Source organism: Cebus imitator, unplaced genomic scaffold (genome assembly GCF_001604975.1).
Source record: "Cebus imitator isolate Cc_AM_T3 unplaced genomic scaffold, Cebus_imitator-1.0 Scaffold403, whole genome shotgun sequence".
Taxonomy (NCBI): domain Eukaryota; kingdom Metazoa; phylum Chordata; class Mammalia; order Primates; family Cebidae; genus Cebus; species Cebus imitator.
The window spans coordinates 725,736-745,342 of NW_016107718.1; the positions used below are offsets into that span (position 1 = coordinate 725,736).

Here is a 19,607-nt window from a genome sequence, read left to right on the forward strand (position 1 = left end):
CCTGTAACATCCATTCTTAGGACTTCATTTCCAATAAAAGCTTCTCAGTTGTATACCTTAAAAATGTTTTAATGTCATAATAACTACTGAATTGCTTTAAACCTTTCACAAATGTAGACAAACTAGTTCTCAATGTTATCTGTTGAATGCTCAGGCCACTGCTCTTATCACCTGCAGAGCTATTAAAAATGCTGGTGCCCAAGCTCCACCCCCAACAAGCCCGATTCAGACTGTATTGCCTCTGTTTTATCTAAGATTGTGTGACTTTGAGATTATTCCTTAAGGTACATATTTGCCTACTGAATAATGGGTTAATGTTCTCACAAGGTGATTATGTTGAATTTGGAATTCAACATAAAGTTAGGAGAATGGGATGATCATTAACTGGGAGAATTTTGTCTGTTAGTAATTCGTACAGCACTAAATAATTTACAAAGTTCTATCAAATAATAAGACTGATGCGCTGCCCACTGCATCACGAGGATGACCCAAACACTGTCAGAGAATTAGAGTCAACACAGAGGAAGTGAAGCGATGGGATAGGGAGCGACATGTAATTCTGATGACAGCAGCTATTCACTTAAAGCCTGTATATATGAAACAATAAATTCCCTTTTTGTTTAAGCCAGTTGGAGTTTGGTTTTCTGACACCTTCATTAAAGAGTCCCGACTGATATGGTTCTCCACAAATAGTTGTTGAATAAATGTTTGAATGGAAAGTCAAAGTACAATGGGAGAGGAGTGCAAACAGCAGCCAACTCCTGCTGATGTTCTTCACTGGCCAGGATTCACCTCTGTCATGTTGCACAATTCCAGTGGCCTCCATTTACGTGATCTAGAATCTGAATGGTGCCGGCCCCTCCCCGAGAGGTGTACAAGGCAGCCCTGAGAGAAGGTGATGGTGGAATGGCAGAAATTTTGTGGTTCTTAGTTCTTGAGCCTTTAGATCATGGAGTCCCATTTCCCAGAAGTGGAAAGGCAGATTTTTTTTTTTTTTTTTTTTTTTTGAGACAGTTTCACTCTTGTTTGCCCTTGCTGGAGTGCAGTGGTGTGATCTCGGCTCACTGCAACCTCTGCCTCCTGGGTTCAAGTGATTCTCCTGCCTCAGCCTCCCGAGTAGCTGGGATTACAGGTGCCCTCCAACAGGTGCCTGCCACCACGCCCTGCTAATTTTTATATTTTTAGTAGAGACAGGGTTTCACCATGTTGGCCAGGTTAGTCTCGAACTCCTGACCTTGTGATCTACCTACCTTAACCTCCCAAAGTGCTAGGATTACAGGTGTGAGCCACCACGCCCAGCATCTAGATTCTTTTGTGTTGTGAGTTCATTAATCTTTAGGGGTTCCTCTTTCTTCTCCTTCCAGAGACCTCTAGAAGCACTTAATTTGGCAATACTAAGATAGTATTTAGAATATGTGTATTGTTATAACAGCTTAGGCCTCATCATCATATAGTGATACATAATTTAAGTAAATGCCAGGTTAATATTATTATTATTTGAGATGGAATCTCACTCTGTCACTCAGGCTGGAGTACAGTGGTTCGATCTCAGCTCACTGCAACTTCAGCCTCCTGGGTTTTAAGCAATTCTCCCTGCCTCAGCCTCCTGAGTAGCTGGGATTACAGGTGCCCACCACCATGCCCAGCTAATTTTTGTACTTTTGGTAGAGATGGGGTTTCACCATGTTGGCCATGCTGGTCTTGAACTCCTGACCTCAGGTAATCCACCCGCCTCAGCTTCCCAAAGTGCTGGGATTACAGGCGTGAACTACCGCGCCTGGCCCTGGATTGTTTTTATTGTAAGTTCTATTCTATTAAAATATTTATTTTACTGAGTCAACTCATTTTTGACTCAATGTATTTCTATGAAATGTCCAGCTAGCTAACAATTTAAAAAAAATTAGAGAATTCATGCTCTATCTCCATGCATTGACTTGGGCTAAGCCTTTACCTCTGCCTTTGTGTTTACTTCATTCCTGTATATAGCTCTTTTGTACATAGAGTCACAATGGTTTGAAGAAATGTGCAGAAAAAAGCTGACCTGTTGTTTTCATTTTTAAATTTGTTGGATGTTTCTTCAATGTAGCTCATCTCAGAAAGTGTTTTAATGTTGTTGTTGTTGTTGTTGTTGTTTTGTTTTGTTTTGTTTTCTAGAATCCTGTGAGCCCTATGGCATAGAGTTTAAGTGACTGTTTTGGTTTGACTAGCATAGGTCCAGCTGGCCCAGTTCTCACTGTAATATCCAGAAAGTTGATTTGCTTTTCTTTATCTACATAGAAGAAACACATGTTGTTCTGTAGGAAAGGAATTGCCAGTCTCTGAAAATTTCCCTAGGCAGCATCTAATATAGAAATCTGTAAGCATTTTTGTAGATTCTAGAAATATTTTCTTTTAATATTTTTGCAAGTGTCCAAACCTAAGCAATATGTCTATACACATTTTCTCACTTAAGACAACTAAGTCATCAGCCAAGCTTGCCTGCATGTCATTGACTATTTCTAGCCTTGAGGCTTTGGAAGGGTCACCCTACCTTACATGGTAGAGGAAAGTAAATAGTTCTGTGTATTAGCCAGCATAGAGGCCTTCTCACTTGAAATTATTTTCATTCTGTATTGAAATGCTCTATTTCCTGTAACATTAGGTTTTCAGAAATAGAGGGAGAGCAAGGCATATAATATTTGTCTGTTCATGTCACCTTACCAAGGCTACTGGGCACATAAGCATCTCCAGAGGAAAGCTTCATTAGTTGATAGGGAAACAGTCTCCAGTGTTGTGTTTCTCTGTGGATCATTCACTACAAAGGGAAAAGCTGATTCCCTGTGTTTGTTACCATGGAGAATACTGAAGCAAACAAACTAACAGAAATTCTCAATAAGAGACTCAAATGCGAAATAGAAATAACTTGTTTTTTTTTTTCATGAAGTAAAAGAATTGTTACCTTGAATAACTACATTTAACCTAATAGTGCTTTTTAAATCTCTCTTTTGAATCAAATGTCCCCCATGGAGATGTAGTAAAAATGAACTACTGCTTTTGTGCCTGAGTGGGATAAGCTGATTTTCGAAGGAGACATGCTTGACTTTGTCAAGCATGCCACACTATTTAGAGGATGATGGAAAAGTAGTACAATGCAACCTTTTTGAACCAATGAAATCACTGAGGACTCTATGCCCTGGGATGACACACTTCTTTCAAAAATGAGTTTGATAATGACATTGAAAATGGTAAACAAAAGTGTCTCTTCACTAATTTGAAGCCAAGACAAACTATATTTAGAACAAGAGGTTAGTCCCTTATTGCCCAGCAGAATCAGAATGTATCAAATCTTTACTAACTTAGTCACCTCTGAATATTTTATTCTAGGAAACCACAATATGTTCATATTAGCCTAAGAGATTACTTCAGCTAATGCTTATTTCTTTCAAACAGTGTAACTGGGGATTTATTTGCATTTTTTCCTACTTGGCAAACACAATGGAGATTGAAAAAAAAATAAGCATCAATGAAACCAGAATAACAAAAAGTCCTATGAGAAATGTCACATAAAGCAGACTGCTAGTTTTAAAATATTGAAAGTGGAAAAAAATACATAAAATGGTATGTGCAGTAAGATGTCCAGTTTTGTGTACAAAAGGGCATCATGGATGCACACATATATACATGCACACACACATAAACAGAGTAAATTGAAAGACTCTTGAGTTAACAGTTCTTATGTCTAAATAGTGGTACTATGGAAGCTTTCAACTCACTTTTTTGTACTTTACTATATTTTTCAAATGTTCTTACCATGAACAGCTGTTACTTATAAAATTAGAGGGACTATAGATGCTACAAAATTTCCTAAAGCTTTATGTGAATGTTTTCTATAGTTTTTTCTGTTTAAGAGGAGCTGTATTATTTCAAATATAAAACTAGCCAACATGCAAGAAATTTAATTGAATTTCAGATTCCACATTACAACATTTCTTTCCACAGGGTTTGCTCCATTCTGAGGTCTGGTTAGTTCCTCTTTTATCTCTCTACATCATAGTCTTTTCTCTAGAAATAATATAATATCTTTGACTTTGCTGGTAACTTCCATTCTTCCCACTGAAAATTAATGTCTGTTAAGTCCCTTTAAAATGTCTTACAAAACATTCTTCCTTTAGGAGGTCTTTTCTGACTAAACCTATCCTAGTTTCAAATGTAAGTCTTTTCATTTACTTTCAAATGTAAGTCTTCAGCTTATATGTATTAAATTTATAAGATACTACTTTATGGTTGTTGTCATATTGTTTTATGATTCTTTGCAAATTATTTTCTGTTGAAGCATCCTTCTGTATCTAGAGAATAAATTCTCAGATTGTAGAGGCTAGGTCTTTGCTATTTTTGTTACCTGCAAAACAACTTGAAGAGTAAATCTATACTAATTTCATGATGCTAAAAATAGATAGTATCAGGTGAACCTAGAATCTTGTGAATAAAAACTGAGCAGAGGTATTTGGGTAAATTTCTGACTCTTAGTTCCTGGTTCAATTAACTCTCTGCTGGTGTCTGTTCAACTGTTGGTTATATCCAGGCTATTGTAATACTGTGGGTTTGAAGGAAAATGTGTCTTTGCTGTCTGTTCCTCAATTTTCATCATAGACTGATTTTCAGTAACAGAAATGCTAGGAAGTTGTCCCAACTTCAGATTTCATAATGGCTTGCTGACTACCCTGTTGGGGCCTAACTGATGCTTTTCTATTGCTTCTCTACATTAGATAGTATTTGGTAATTGGGTTTGCATTACTCTGAATTTTTATGTCTTCTGGGATCAGTTATAAAATCACAGGAGTTGTAAAACTGGAATACATTTTCAGTATGAACAACTAATTACATTCTCTTAGAAAGATTTTAATGCCCAAGATCGAAATTAGTGAATTTTTTACATATTTAGGCAGCTTTCTTTTCCAATAGGTTGTCAACTGAAATGTAGCATTTGATAAAGGGTCAGAATCAGTTGGAAAGTTTTAAGCAGGGAATTGATATGACTGAGTGCTTGTCCTTTCCAGGAGAAGGTTTCTGAAAGGGAATTCAGGGAACAATTGTTTTATTCAAACGAATAATTCTGGGGAAAACTGGAGGCGGGAGGGTAGGGAAGGAAGCAACCTAATAGACAATGTTTTATTTCTACTCCGAGTGAGGTTTTCCTTCATATCCAACCAGATATAGCAGTGCATGTTTCTGGTGGCTTTGCTGTTACTGTGGCAAGCTGCTGCTGGTGAGGGAGAGAACTGGGGTGATGTCATCCTTTCCCTCATCCCAACCTAGGTGATTGACATGAAATAGCTCTTGGGATGAGATTTTTGCAGCAACTCTACCAACCGATAGTTGTATATGTGCCACATTATCTTTGTCCAGTCTATCATCGATTCCTCAAGGACCTAGAAATAGAAATTCCATTTGACTCAGCAATCCCATTACTAGGTATATATCCAAAGGTTTACAAATCGTTCTACCAAAAGGACACGTGCACACGAATGTTCATTGCAGCACTGTTTACAATAGCAAAGACCTGTAACCAACCCAAATGCCCATCGATGATAGACTGGACAGGGAAAATGTGGCACATATACACCATGGAATATTATGCAGCCATCAAAAACGATGAGTTCGGGTCCTTTGTAGGGACATGGATGAACCTGGAAACCATCATTCTCAGCAAACTGACAGAGGAGCAGAAGATCAAACACCGCATGTTCTCACTCATAGGCGGGTGTTGAACAATGAGAACACATGGACACAGGGAGGGGAGCACTACACACTGGGGTCTGTTGGGGGGAAATAGGGGAGGGATGGTGGGGGGTGGGGAGTTGGGGAGAGTTGGCGGGGGAGAGATGCAAGACATAGGTGATGGGGAGGAAGGCAGCAAATCACACTGCCACGTGTGTACCTATGCAACAATTTTGCATGTTCTTCACATGTACCCCAAAACCTAAAATGCAATAAAATAAATTTAAAAAAAAAGAGAGAGTCAAAGACCTAAGCAAATAGAAAGACACACAATGTTCATGAATTGGAGAACTCAACATAAAAAGATGTCAATTCTCCCCACGGTGATTTACTTATTTAATTCCATTTCTGTTCAGATCTCATTTAAATTTCTATTAAAATGGATTTTCAGTGGAAAAAAAAAAAAGAAATAAACATGCCATGGTGGTTTGCTGCCTCCATCCCCCTGTCACCTACATTATACATTTCTCCTAATGTTATCTCTCCCCAATCTCCCCACCTCCTGCTATCCCTCCCCTAGACACCCCCCACCCCTCAACAGACCCAGTGTGTGATGTTCCCCTCCCTGTGTCCATGTCTATTGGGAATATTAGTGTCATTTTTTAGTGCCTGAGGAAAAATTTGAACTACATTTGACAAATACATAGGCTTTCGAAAACCGCTAACTCTGGGTTAAGAAACTTTAGCCTGTATGTAAGCTTGGATAACCTTTTTCACTGAAATTAAAACAAATAACAGTTGTAATGCCAAAATACTTGAATAAGGGGTCCAGATACTAGCTACTTTAAGCAATTTCAGTTAGGGAGAAGATTTTTAAAAGATGCAAAGCTCTCAGGACCCTAAATTAGGAGTGTGTGTGTGTGTGTGTGTGTGTGTGTGTGTGTGTGTGTGTGTTAAAAATTAAAGACAGAATTCTCTATTTCTAAACAGGCCTAATAAATTTTTAACTGGACTGGGCACAGTGGCTCATGCCTGTAATCCTAGTATTTTGATGTATAGATTTTTTCATTCTTCTATAGAATTGATTATTTCCTTTATTGTGCAGAAACTTTTCAGTTTGATGTAATCCCATTTGTCTGCTTTTGCTTTTGTTACCTGTATTTTTGGGGTCAAATCTAAAATATTATTGCACAGACCAATGTTGTATAGTTTATTCCCTGCTTTCTCTAGTATTTTCATAGTTTCAAGTCATGTTTAATTCTTTCATCAATTTTGAGTCGATTTTGTATATGGTGAGATCAGGGTTCAATTTTATTCTTTTATATATGAATATCCAGTTTTCCCAATACCATTTAATAAGGAAATGATTTTTTTCTCATTGAATATCCTTGTCATCTTTGTTAAAAATCAATTGACCATAGATATGTGTTCATTTCTGAGGCTCACTATTCTGTTCCATTGGTTGTTGTAATTATTTTTACACCAGTACCATGCTGTTTTAATTACTGTCACTTTGTGTTACAATTTGAAATTAAGTAGTGTGATGCTTCCAACTTTTTCTTTTTCTTTTGTTTTTTGCCCATGCTTACCTTTGCTATTGTTTTTTTTTTATTTGAGATCCATAGAAATGTTACAATTTTTTCTATATCCATGAAAAATGACTTGCCTTTCCAACAATCCCCCAAAGTCTTAACTCATTCCAGCATTAACTCAGAAGTCCAAGTCCAAAGTCCCATCTGAAACAAGGCAAGTCTCTTCCACCTATCAGCCTGTAAAATCAAAGCAAGTTAGTTATTTCAAAGATACAATGGGGGTATAGGCATTTGGTAAATATACCCATTACAAGGATAGAGACATCAGTCAAAACAAAGGGGCTACAGGCCCTATGGGAGTCCAAGCAGGGCAGTCATTAAATCTTAAACCTCCAAAACAGTCTCTTTTGACTCCATGTCTCACATCCAGGCCACACTGATGCAAGGCGTGGGCTTGCAGAGCCTTGGGCAGCTCCTCCCCTGTGGCTCTGCAGTTGCTTTCTTGGACTGGCATTGAGTGCCTGTGGCTTTTCCAAGGGCATGGTGCAAGCTATTGATGCATCTACCATTCTGAGATCTGGTGGACAGTGGCCTTCTTTTCACAGCTCTGCTTGGCAGTGCTCCAGTGGGGACTCTGTGTGGGGATTCAATCCCATGTTTCTTCTCCACACTGCCTTAGTAGAGGTTCTCCATGAGAACTCCACACCTGCAGCAGTCTTCTGTCTGGTCATTTATGCATTTCCATACAACCTCTGAAATCTAGGTGGAGGATCTCAAGCTTCAACTCTTGCTCTCTGTGCACCTGCAGGCTTGGAAGCCCTTGGGGCTTATAGCTTGCACCCTCTGGAGCAGTGGCCTGAGATGTATCTGGTGTCCTTTTAGCACAGTAGGAGCTGGAGCAGCTGGGACATAGGGTGCCATGTCCTCAGGCTGCACAGAGTAGCAGGGCACTGGGCCTGCCCACAGAATTATTTTTCCCTCCTAGACCTCCAGTTCTGTGATAGGAGGGGCTACCACAAAGGGCTCTGAAACATCTTGGAGGTATTTTCCCCAGTATAATGGCCGTTAACATTTGCCTTGTCTTTACTTAAGCAAATTTCTACAGCATCCCTGAATTCCTCCCCCAGAAAATGGGCTTTTCTTTTCTGCCACATGGCCAGGCTGCAAATTTTCCATTTGTGCTCCTTTTCCCTTGTAAATAGAAGTTCCAGTTTCAGATCATATCTTTATTTATGCAGATGAGAATAGGCTTTTAGAAGCAGCCAGGTCAGCTCTTGAATGTTTTGTTGCTTAGAAATTTCTTCTGCCAGATACCCTAAATCATCTCTCTCAAGTTCAAAGTTCCACAGATCCCTAGAGCAGGGGCACAATGCCACCAGTCTCTTTGCTAAAGCATAGCAAGAATGACCTTTATTCCAGTTCCCAATAAGTCTGGTGGGGGGAAATAGGGGAGGGACAGTGGGGCATGGGGAGTTGGGGAGAGATAGCATGAGGAGAAATGCCAGATATAGCTGAAGGGGAAGAAGGCAGCAAATCACACTGCCATGTGTGTACCTATGCAACAATCTTGCATGTTCTTCACATGTATCCCAAACCCTAAAATGCAATAAAAAATAAAAATAAATTTTTTTTTAAAGTTTCTTATCTGCATCTGAGACCATCTTAGCCTGAACTTTATTTACCGTATCACTATCAGCATTTTGGTCACAATTTAACAAGGCTCTAGAAAGTTCCCAACTGCCCCTTATCTTCCTGTCTTCTTCTGAGCCCTCCAAACTGTTCCAATCCCTGCTCCTTACCCAGTTCCAAAGTCACTTCCCCATTCTCAGTTATCTTTACAGCAATGCCCCACTTCTCCAGTAACAGTTTTCTGTATTAGTCCATTCTCATATTGCTATAAAGAGCTACCGGAGACTGGGTAATTTATAAAGAGAAGCAGTTTAATTGGCTCAAGGTTCCACAGGCTGTATAGGAAGCATGGCTTAGGAAACTTTCGATCATGGTGAAAGGGGAAGGGGAAGCTGGCACATCCTACATGGCTGGAGCAGGAGGAAGAGAGCAAAATGGGAAGTGCTACACACTTTTAAACAACCAAATATTGTGAGAACTCACCCACTATCCTAAGAACAACAAGGGAGAAGTCTGCCCCCATGATCCAGTCACCTCACACCAGGCCCCTCCAACATTGAGGATTACAATTCCACATGACATGTGGGCAGGGACACAGAAACAAATCATATCAAGTTCTAACAGGTTTTTTTGGTGAAATCTTTTAGTATGTTCAATATATAAGATCATGTCATCAGCAGACAGGAACAGTTTCACTTCCTTTCCTATTTGGATGCCTTTTAATTCTTTCTTTTATTTTATTGTTCTGGCAAGGACTTCCAAGCTATGTTGAATGTAAGTGGTGAGAGTGAGCATACTTGTCTTATGCTAGATTCTAGAGGAAAGGGTTCCAATTTTTCACCATTGAGTATAATGTTAGCTGTTTCTTACATATGACCTTTACTGTGTTGAAGTACTGTTATTCTATAGCTAATTTGTTGAGTGTTTTTATCATGAAAGAACATCATGAAAAATTTTGACAAATGACTTCCTTCATCTGATGACATGATCATATGATTATCTGTCTTTTATTATATTAGTGTGGTCTATCTTATTTATTGATTTGTGAATGTTGAATCATCTTGCATCCCAGGAATAAGTCTCACTTGATCATGGTGAGTGATCCTTTTAATGTGTAGTTGAATTTTGTTTGCTAGTATTGTGTCGAGGACTTTTGCACTGATGTTAATCAAAGATATTGTCTGGTAGCTTTTTCTTATGATGTCTTTGTCTGGCTTTGGTATCAGAACAATGCTGGCCTCATAAATAGGTTTGAAGATATTCCTTTCTCTAATTTTTTGTAAAAGTTTGTGGAGAACTGACATTAGTTATTCTTTAAATGTTTGGTTAAATTCAGCAGTGAAGCAATCAGGTCTTGAGCCTTGTTGCTGTGGATTACTGACTTAATCTCCTAGCTCATTATTGGTTTGTTCAGATTTCCTATTTCTTTACGATTCAGTGTTGGTAGGTTATATATGTCTAGGAATGTAACAATTTCTTCTAAGTTATCTAATTTTTTGGCATATAATAGTTCTTATGATTCTTTGCATTTTTGTTATGTCAGTTATAATATCTCTTCTTTCATTTCTGGTTATGTTTGAGTCTTTTCTCTTTTTCTCTTGGTTAGTCTAGCTAAAGGTTTGTAAATATTATCTTCTCAAAAAAATGAAACCTATGTTTATTTGTATTGATCTTTTGTATGCTTTCTAACTTCTATTTCATTTATTTCTGCTCTGATATGTATTATTTCTTTCCTTTCCATAACATTGAGATTACTTTGTTCTTCGTTTTCTATTTCCTTGAAGCCCAACATTGTTTATTTGCTACTGTGTTCTTTTATGATATAGGAATTCATTGCTATGAAGTTTCCTCACAACTGCTTTTGCTGCACTCCGTAAGTTTCCATATGTAGTGTTTCTATTTTTGTTTGTCTCAAGATGTTTTTACATTTCTCTTTTAATTTCTTATTGATTCATTGGTTGTTCAGGAACATGTTGTTTAATTTCCATGTATTCGTGAATTTTTCGAGATTCCTTCTGTTATTAATTTCTACTTTGATTGTGATCAGATAGATACCTGATATGGTTTTAATATTAAATTTTCTAAGACTTGTCTTGTGGCCTAACATATTACTGATCCTGGAGAATGTTCTATGTGCACTTGAGAAGAATGTGTATTCTGTTGCTGCTGCATGGAATGTTCTGTATATGCCTGTTAGGTCCGTTTAGTCTAAAGTTTTGTTTGAGTCCAATGTTTTCACTTGTCCATTACTAAAAGTGTTGTATTGAAGTCTCATATTATTACTGTATTGCAATCTATATCTCTCTTCAGATTCTTAATATTTGTTTTATATATTTAGGTGTTCCACTGTTGGGTACATATGCATATATATTTATAATTGTTAAATCCTCTTGATGAAATGACAAGTTTATCATTATATAATATCCTTCTTTGTCTGTTTTTACAGTTTTTTACTTAAAGTTTATTTTGCCTGACATGAGCATTGATATGCCTACTCTCTTTCATTTTCTATTTGCATGAAATATTTTTCCCTCCCTTCACTTTCATCTAAGCATGTCCTTAAAAGTGAAGTGAATTTCTTATAGGCATCATATAATTGGGTATTGGTTTTGTTTATCCATTCATTCACTCTATGTCTTTTTATTGGAGAATTTAATCCATTTACATTCAAGTAATTATTTAGGTAAGGACTTATTGTTACTGTCATTTTGGTAATTAATTTCTGGTTGTTTTGTAGATACCTTGTTTCTATTTTCCTCTCTTGCTGTCTTTGTGGCTTGATGGTATTCTGTAGTAATATGTTTTGAATGTTTTTAATTTTTGTTTTGTCTCCTATAGATTTTTGCTTTTTGGTTACCATGAGGCTTACACAGAACATCTTATATCAGTTTATTTCAAGTTAATAACAACTTAAATTTGATTGCACCCAACAACCTTACACTTTTATTCTCCCATCGCTCCATTTTATGTTTTGGATGTCTGAATTTATAGGTAGATGAAATTATAGCTAGAAATTATAGCTAATTTTCTCCTATGGCTCTCCCTTGATGAGTACCTAGTTGTAAACTTAGTGCCAGATGTCTCCTGAGATACCTCAGATTTCACAGTAGAAAATTAGTCTAAGGGTTACTACTTTGTTGTATTTCTTGAGACCTACTGATATTTCCTGTCTCTTTGACAAACATGTTATTGACTCAAATTAGCTATTCATGAAAGAAGCACTGCCCTGTCTATTTAGGGAACACCTCAGGAATTTTACATCCCAACACCAGGGCTATCAAAACAAGAAAGATAAGAAATGTGTTTTTGAGGGGTAAGGCTGACTGCCTTGATGAATTAGTCTTGGTTTTGTGGTTTGAGACTAGTCTCTGCTGGTGTTCTAACTAAGAAAACAAAACAACTGATGCAGACAGAAACTAGTAAAAGGAATCTTTCCATATTTTCCCTTTGTAGTATTCAGAACTACTTCATAAAATGAAAAAAGTGCTCAAAAACATACTTAATTGGCTACATTGTGCTAATATGCCTATGTGGTCTCTTTTTAATAGTTTAATCTACATTAGCTATAGGTTCAGAGTTCCTGATTTAAACCATAAAACACAGAAAATAACTTAAGTGACCTTTTCCTCAATTTTCTCAAAGATGGGACATAAGTAGGACCTCTCTAGCTTCAGATAATAGACATTTGTTCATTACATGCTATGGATGTTGTAGTTATTAAGGCCTAATTCTCTCAAAACTGGCTGAAAGTAGTTGATTGACAGTCAAGTCTACCTCTAGATATATAGGATATAAATTATTGCCAACAAAAGGATAAGGATCAAAAGCTTTCAGTACTGAAAATGGTTAAACCAAAATCAAACAAAAAATCAAGATAATGCTTTCTTCAACTCAAGTTTTTTTCTGTCTTAGACATAAACGCTTATTTTGTTTTGAGATATAATTTATATACAATAAAATTCGCTCTATTTATGTGTACAATTCAATGAATTTTGACAAATTTATACAGTTATATAACAATCACTAAAGTTAAAATATGGATTTATTCCCTCATCACCCTTTGTAGGAGTCAGTCTTCCTCCTCCATTTCCAGTTACTGGCAACCACCGATCAAATTTCTATCCCGAAGTTTTGTTGTTGTTTTTTTTTCCCCAAATATCATATAAATTGAATCATTCAATATGTATTATTCTGAGTCTGGCTTCTTTCTCTTAGCATAATGCTTCTTAGATTCATCCATGCTGTTGTGTGTATCTGTAGTTCTTTCTTTTTCATTGCTATACAGATACAACAATTTAGGTTTATAAAATCAATTATGAAAAACACATCAAATAATTAAAGGTGTATCAGACATCAAAAAGACATTTGTGCTGTTTTATTGTCATTGAGCATTGGCTCTTCACCATGTTTTCCTGTCCATTCTGGACCACTGAGCTATCATTAGTCCTAAACCACAGGTATGCAGTACCCAAGCATGCATGGCTTCTGTAGGCACAGGAATCAGCTTTCTAGCTTGCTTGGGAGCTTGCTATCACAGGATTGCTAATGGAATCATTAGAAGGGTTTTTGCTCCTTTTTTTTCACACAGTGGGTTAGAGAAATATTTTGCTGATTATCTCTAAAACTGAAAACTTGTAAATTATTGTCTGCAATCTTCCAAGCCAGTCACATGTAGAAAATTGACTTTTGTCATAGTGAGAGGAGAATTAAAGTTGTGAGAGCTACAACACCAATTTACTTTCCATCCTTGCTGAAAAGGGCATCTTTTCTCTTACCTTTATTTTGATTATTTGTTGGGCGTTGTGATCACTTGCTTTTGTTAGTCTTCCTCTTGCTGTGGCAAAATGTTGGGTTGAATTAGGAACCTCATCCTTTTTGTCTATTTGTAGTATAAGTGAAGCTCAGCAAATAGGGCTCCAGTGCCTCTTCTGCAGCTTTGACTAGACCAAGAACCTTTTCTGCAGCACAAACATGGCAGGATCCTTCATGACTGTTCATTTGTACGTTTGTTTATTTGCTGTTGTTTTTGCTGAGAATGACTTTGGCTTTCTTTTCTGCCTGAGTAATTCTTACTTGTTCTTCAAGATCAGACCAAATATTACCCCCTCTATGATGCCAAATTCTCTAAGTCTTTTTAGTCATACCTGCTGAACTCTTTTCTTGTTTTATTTTAAGACCTATTACATTGCTCTGTGATAATCTGTTCACATTTCTGTATCCTTCCTAGACTCTGAACTCCTCCCAGCCAAGAAGTACATGCTGATTGTTACTGACTTAACATAAAGTACACACTCAATAAATGCTCTTGACTGACCCTTTAAATTTGCAATATAGCTACATGTAAATGCAGAGGCTTTCTTTAATTTCAAAAATGAATGATAGAAGCATTTGCTAAACAAGAAAATATGTTTAGTAAAAGCCATTTATATATTAATGTATTTAGGCAAAGTGGTAGTCATAAGATTTGATTGATCTCAGAATTGGATTTCTCTCACCCTCACGTAATCAGTATGATTATAAACCACATGTAATGGGAAAGAAAAGTCAAAGAATTAAAATAATTCCATGACTCTTGTCTCCATTGTTAAACTGTGGTATATGTATAAGCAATTACTTTAATCATATCAGCAAAATATTAGGGCTGTGGAATTAAACAATTGTTGAGTATGAGTATGTCCCATGTGATATTTGCAACGTCCTTATAATAATAAAAAAGTTTGTTGCTTATCTTAAGTTCAAGTTTAACTGCATGCCCCCTCTTTTATATGACAACCCTAGCCAAAGTGAAACCTCCACAATTCACATAGTTGAAGGACTAATAGGGAATACAGACAGTACTCTTGGAAGTCAGTTCAGAAATATATCATGAACAATGTGATGCCACGATTCTTTAGACTAGTCCATATACTTCAACTCAGCAGCATGATAATCTTTGCCAGGGTAGAGTGCAAGACCAGAAAGTGAACTGAGTTCAGAAAGAGAAGTGGGAGTGGTAAAGTCACTGACCATATGGTCCTTTGGGTTAAAGACGGCAGGATTTAAAGGTCTGTAACTATGGTAGATTAAAGATGGCCACAAATTCTTTGCTACTATTTTTACTAGAGGTCTACTGACTTCCTTTTGAATGTGGATGGGCTCTGTAACTGCTTTGGCCAACAGAATAATAGCAGAAGTGACACCGTGCCAGTTTCTGAGCCCAGGCCCTAAAAGTCTGTGAGTTTTCACTTCCTGTTTCTTAGAACACTAGTTTTGAGATCTCTGAGCCTCCATGTAAGAAGTCCACCTTCCCTGAGACTGCCATGCTGGAGTAGCCACATGCAGGCACTTTGGGTTGACAGACCCAGCTGAGCGCCGACTTCCTGCTGTCACCATGAAGTGACATGAGAAAGAAGCTGTTGTGGACCATTCAGACCCACCTAAGAGTTGAACACCCTCAAGTGAGCTCCTTCAAGCCACACAGAAAAAGAAAAAAAAAAAAACCCACCCAGCTGAGCCTGAGCCTTCTCTGAATTTCTGACCCATGATATCTGGAGATGTAATAAAATGATTGTCTCTTTAAGCTGCCAAATTTCGTATGGGGGCTTTGTAACTATGATAGGTAACCAGAACAGTGAATATAAACACAAGTTTCCCTGATCAAATGGTGCCTTAAGAAAGAAGTATTTGCCATTGTTTTGGCTTCTAAACTTCTTCATTTGTTTGTTTGCCAAGTAAATCTTGCTTAGAAAGAAATCTTACCTAGAATGCAATACTTAATAGAGCTCAAAGTCAAGCTGCCCGGGCCGAGGCTTAGCTAGGAGTCCAGAGTCACATCTTCTCTGTCCTCTGGTCCTAAACTCCACACACGCCAGGGGATGTTCTGTAGCCAAGCAGAGAGAGATTGTGAGGTATGTCTGAGACCTAACCTAAGAGGCAGGTGAACCACAAGAAGACGTGCAAACCTGGAACTAGATGCAGAGACTATGACCATGGGGAACACAGCAAAACTGTCAGCATCAGATAAAGCCCTGCTTAAATGTGCAGAAGACGGCAAGAAGTCAGGGTTGAAAACACCAACAGCTGAACATGCTGTAACAAAGAAACTTTCTGAAGGTAGAGGGGATCCCTGAGAGAATGCAGCAAGAATCTGAGAACCCTGACAGGGAGTGTCATCTGGAATCCCAAAGGAGAATGATGCAAGACAAGGACTCTGACCTAAGCTACTCAGGGATCAAAAGACTATACTAATTCCTTTGTGAGGAAAGATTAATTAAGACCACACCTGGGTTATATGTGCTGTAATTACTGATATTTATCTGACTTAATTGCCAAGTAAATCTGTTTCTAGTTTTACTTTGGCTCTTCTCAAATTAGGTCTTTTGTTTTCTGAATATTACACATAAGATCTCTGTGTAGATAATGTTGAATGAGAAGTACTGGGAATGGGTGGCCTCAAAAGATTATCTAGTTATGTTCTTAGTACCTAAAGAGAGACTAGCTTTGAGTGAGCAAGGCCTCTGTATAAAAGACACTACTTCGATAACATATACCCGGGAGAACCTTGTACAGCTTGAACGTTGCCACACACATTTGACATTTCAGAAAACTACTGGTTTATTTAAAGCAAGGCACACGTACATTATAAAGGTGTCATCCTGGCCAGGTGTGGTGGCTCACACCTGTAATCCTAGCCCTTTGGGAGGCTGAGGCAGTTGGATCACTTGAACTCAAGAGTTCAAGACCAGCCTGGGCAACATGATGAAACTCTGTCTCTTCCAAAAATAAAAATAAAGTAAAATAAAAAGTTAGCCAGGCATGGTGGTGCACACCTGTAGCCCCAATTACTAGGGAGGCTGAGGCAGGAGAATCGCTTGAGCCCGGGAGGCAGAGGTTGCAGTGAGCTGAGATTGTGCCACTGCCCTCAAGCCTGGGCAACACAGTAGGACTCCATCTCAAAAAAAAAAAGTGGCATCCTATTTTAGAATAAAAACTTAGTGTATTTTTTTCTGTATATACTTGAAAAATAATTTTATCTAATAAATATGTATGATGATCATAATAATTATTTAGTCTTATTACATGCACCCTTCTTCCAAGGAAGTGCAAAGCTTTTAAACAAGCCACTTTTAAAAACTGTCACATCCTATTGCATGAAGCAACAACCAGAGAAGCCCTGACTTCGCATTTTAGTATATTAATAGGCTCAATTCCTAGCTTAACCTAGGTTGGCCCCTTGGAAGATCTTAGGAGTGTTTTATTAGGAAACAAAGTGAACATATAAAGGTTTGGTAATATCTGCACCCTGATATTATTCTCAGTATGCATCCACAGCCTACAAAGCTAAAGCTCCTTCAGAGCCAATAATGCTGCATGCTGGAAAGCAGATCAGCAAATAGCTCAAATTTATTCCCAATCCATAATGCTGACCACATAACAACAGGAAAACAGCCATGATAATGCTATCATGGCGTGGTGAGTTGTTGTAACAATAGCTCAATGGCTTGATAGCCTCAGCAGTAAAATATCTAGGCATCTGAACTTTAAAAAAAAATTGCAGCAATTTTTAGTGAGAGCAGCAAAAACATATTTGTAACCGTAAGACACTGCTTCATTTTCTTGCCTGTTAACCTTCCTGCTGGAGCAATTGCTCCCCTGACTGCATTGTTTGATGATGAAGTGATCAATTTCTGGACACCCAGCAAGTTGCTGTATATTTGAAACTCTCCAGGGCTGGAGTAGGCAATTATTTTCACTTCCAGCTCAGCTTGGTATGTTTCACTGAACACAAATAACTTTCTATGGAAGGTGAGTGCTTTTTGCCCATCTGTTGGCACACACATTTCAGAGATAATGGTAATAGCTCCACATGTTTTCAGGAACTGTATTTCTGGACTGATTAATTTTATTCTTGCTCTCACAGCTTTGGGTTCCGAAGGGCCGTAGTCTTCATGTACCTCAGCACTTCCTGAAGACTTCCTTGGTACTGTTCAAAGTAAGATATAACGAGTTGCTCAGTCGCATACATTCTTTACACCTTCACTGCTTGTTCTCTCAGACATGCTATCATACCCAAGGCACATGGTGAGATGGAAAGACACTGCATCCGAAGTCAAAGGACCAAGGTTTTTGATTCTCAATACCCCCCTTGCATGATGGGCAACGGACGTTTCACTCTGCACTTTGCTTCTTGATTTCTTCATTGAGGAACAGTAAAGTTGAATCTGTTCCCGGCTGTCAGACTGCCAAGGGTATCAGTAGTTTGCTTTCCTCTTCTGGAAAATGACATTAGTACTTAATGCTACAGTGTTTACTTTGTGCCCAGCCATTTACTAAGTGCTTTACATATATATTTATTCTTTTAAGACTCATGACAACCCTATCAGGTAGTGTATTAGTACATTTTGCATTACTATAAATACCTAAGACTGGGTAATTTATAAATAAAATATGTTTATGTGTATATTTGGCTCATGGTTCTGCAGGCTGTAGAAGCATGGCACCAGCATCTGCTCGACTTCTTATGAGGCCTCAGGAAGCTTATAATCATGGCAGAAAGTGAAGGGGAAGCAGGTATGTCACATGGCAAGAGAGATGCCAGACTCTTTTAAACAACTAACTCTCATGTGAACTAACAGAGTGAGAAATTACTCATTACTTCAAGGACAGTACCAAGCCATTCACGAGGAATCTGCCTCCATGATCAAAACACCCCCTACCAAGCTCTACCTCCAACACTGGGGATCACATTTCAACATGAGACTGGGAGGGGGCTCACATTCCAAACCATATCAGGTAAATGTTATTATTCTCATTTTGCAGGTGATAAAAATGAAACACAGAAAAATAAAGAAACTTGTCCAAGCTTGTACAGTTGGTAAGAAACAACTTTGAACCCAGGGATTTGAACCCAGGCAATTTGCTCCATAATCTGTGCTGCACTACCTGCCCCTTGGGTTGTTATATAGCTTAGCTGCACTATCAATAAAATGTGTGTAATATGATCAATCCTACAGACTTCACAGGAGTGTGCTGTGTATCAGAGTCACAATTGATGTGAAAACAACGTGAGGTGAACTGAAAGTGCTTTAGAAACCATGATGTATTGTTACCTTCTCTGCAAAGTTATCAGTAAGCAACCTCACTTTTGGGTTCCAGAACTTTCCAGATGATATTAGGCAATAGAAAACTGCATCACTATTTAGTCATTTGAGAAAGTCCATGCCAAGTGCTCAAAAGTGAGTGTCTGGTGTCCAAGTCAGGTGTCTGAAGCTAGAAAAAGGCCAGGCAAAAGTTCCATCAATGAGCCGTGAAAAGCCCCCGGCCAGCTGGGTGGTTTTTAGTTTATGATACCAACGAGGAGCCTGGCTAGATATGAAGAGGTGTCAACACCTTTCTTCACCACTAGGCACAGCAGAGATCCCAAAAGGAAGTGGCGAGGAAAGGTGTTGACACCTCTTCATATCTAATCAGTCTCCTCATAGCAGAGATCCTTTTGAATCCCCATGTCCCTCTGCTTAAAAAAAATGTTTCTGAAGCCTTCAAATTTCATGTCCTGGTGAAACATGAGGCCTCTGCAGTTACCACTTCTCCTAAGAAAGTTATAGCATTCAAAGGAGCTGAGGCTGAGGACGGCTCATTAAAAAGGCTGTGGCCTCTTTTGGAAAGGCTTTTGGTGTTTTTTTGGTTTTTTTTTTTTTTTTGAGACACAGTTTCCCTCTCTTTTGCGCAGGCTGGAGTGCAATGGTGTCATCTTGGCTCCCTGCAACCTCT

The 19,607-nt window shown here is 38.2% G+C and overlaps 2 long non-coding RNA genes across 3 annotated transcripts in view; both read left to right on the top strand.

The window, feature by feature from the left end:
* The first annotated feature begins 9,602 nt into the window (after positions 1-9,602).
* LOC108289438 lies at positions 9,603-18,352 on the top strand. Of its 2 annotated transcripts, none has more exons than XR_005196914.1 (3): positions 9,603-9,632; positions 17,893-18,085; positions 18,320-18,352. It is a non-coding gene; the product is annotated as an uncharacterized LOC108289438 (long non-coding RNA). The 2 variants fall into 2 exon arrangements; XR_001819163.2 differs by having other exon boundaries at positions 9,609-9,632; positions 17,758-18,085.
* Positions 18,353-18,673: 321 nt separating this feature from the next.
* Positions 18,674-19,607, top strand: part of LOC108289440 — a 58,618-nt gene continuing 57,684 nt past the window's right edge. The window contains exon 1 of the long non-coding RNA XR_005196915.1: positions 18,674-18,711. This is a non-coding gene — a long non-coding RNA (uncharacterized LOC108289440). The remainder of the gene's footprint in view (positions 18,712-19,607) is intronic.